The sequence below is a fragment of the Culex pipiens genome, chromosome 2 (assembly GCF_016801865.2).
Source record: "Culex pipiens pallens isolate TS chromosome 2, TS_CPP_V2, whole genome shotgun sequence".
Taxonomy (NCBI): domain Eukaryota; kingdom Metazoa; phylum Arthropoda; class Insecta; order Diptera; family Culicidae; genus Culex; species Culex pipiens.
Genome location: NC_068938.1, coordinates 68,183,901 through 68,186,069, shown reverse-complemented (window position 1 = coordinate 68,186,069; position 2,169 = coordinate 68,183,901).

The window sequence follows — 2,169 nt, the reverse complement described above, 5'->3', positions numbered from 1 at the left end:
AAGTTTAATCTCGATTTGAAAATTGCAGAAATTAATTTAAATGCAATCAGCTAATGAATTACAAAATCACTGAGTATTTTCATAGATCCCTGACGATAATGGGACGGCACTCGGCCATCTTGCTGATGTTCTTCATGACCAACGCGTTCGAAACGAAGATCATCTCGCTGATGATCAACAAACTTCCGCTTCAGCGGATCAAAACACTAGAAGATGTTGCCAAGTACGGAATCAAGTTCAATAAGGACCTGGAATTCATTTCCGATATGGTGAATCACTCCGTGATCGGGAGATTTGCAGTCCAGGGACAGTCGGACGCGTCCGAAACTGGACCTGGCTTTGGGATGTACGTGACTCATGGCCTGGCGGATATCCTGCCAGTGGTTTCGTTCGATACTGAGAAGAACAAACCGTGGTACACCGTGCTCGAGCAAGAGATTCCTCAGCAATGTTGCCAGCGTGGATGGTATTGCTAATAGGATTAACCCTAAGTTTTGTTTGGTTTGACCAAGAACTTTCAAGAAACAAGTGTTTTAAATAGACACAAATCAGACTGGCAACCCTGCCAGAGGGGACCAACTTCCACCGGTATGATGCTCTCTTGGTAGCTATATCGCTGTATATCAAAATAACACTGCAAGAACCGTATCGCAAAAGAGTGCCTGACGACCCGACCAAAAAGCGGGGGAGAGGTGGGGGAGCCCTCAAAGTGGCCGGAGTCCTTTTGGCCGTGATCCTGTGCCGCCAGCAGCAGTAGCAAGAAGAGCAGAGAACCGTGTGTGTGTGTGTGTGCGTTTGTGTGAATGTATAATAGTCGGTCGGGAATCGCGTGCTGTGTTCTGCCCATGGTCTATTGCCCATACTCCTGGGTGGTAGTTCTCGCTGCTGGCACAACCCGGTCCGGTTCCTGTACGGATAGTCGTCGTCGACTTCATCCGTTGCCATTTTCGTCGTCGTCGGCCCTGAGCTCTTGGCGTACCAGGGGCATCAGGCATCAGCTATAGACTGCTACTGAGCAGTTCTCTAGAATTTAGCAATTTTTGTAGATTATTTATAATGCACTTTCAAAATTTGGATGCAACATTCACTTTTCTTGAAATTTCGGAAAACAACTCCGGAAATATTTTTTCTGAATTTTGAATCAAAAACGGTTTGATGCAACAGTACCATTTTTCAATTTAGAAGCCTTTTATTTTATTTCAGGAATATTTTCGGATTGATTTGATTTTTTCGGCAAAGTTGTAGGTTATAATCAAAACATTTTCAAAAAGATAGGAAAATGATGCAAATCAGGTAAACACGATTTAAAGAATAATTCCTGATAAACAAACATTGTCAAACGAAATTTGGAAAAAATTGTTAACTGTAGTTTTTTTTGCAATTTAAACATACTTTATGAAAGACAAGCACCCCTGCAAAAAAATCGAAATCTTGAAAATTCTTTGTGACTGGTTGCTGAAATAAAGCCTCTTGAAATAAAATTTGTAAAAAATGAGTTTATCTCAGGTTCATCTAATTAGTCCTCATTTTTCAACTCGCGATACCTAGAAAACTGTTGATTATATTTTCAATGTTCAATGTTTAAATACGGTGAAATTTTCTGCTCTTTTCTAAACACGCTTTTCGAAAATATGGTTTGCATTAGTGCTTTTCATGCATGAAATATTTTTAAATTGCAAATAAAACACCTTGAAAACAGTGAAATTTTTCAAAAAATGTGTTAAGTCAATTTTGGTTGGAAATTTGATTTTGCATGTAAAAATAATATTTGAGTGTATTCATATTTTTTTCAAAATTCATATCTCCAGTACTAGACTTTGCACTATCCCAAAATCTAGCGCAAAAGATTCCATTTTAGTCCCGTTGAACATATAAAAAACTTAAAAATTAAAAAATACGTACTATGGAAATCCAACTTGTAGTACTAAAAAGTTATCTAAAAATATCAATATTTTTCCGTGTATTTATTTTAACCTATAACTATAACTATGCCGAAGACATCAAATCGATCAGAAAATCCCTTCTCGAGATACAGATTTTTGAATATTCACATGCTCATTTTGATGACCAACCCTCAAAAATTTATGGATACTTGCATGGAAAAACTAATCATGCAAAGTAGCTTCTTTTAACATAAGGCATGCATAGGTAGAGTTTTATTCTAATAAA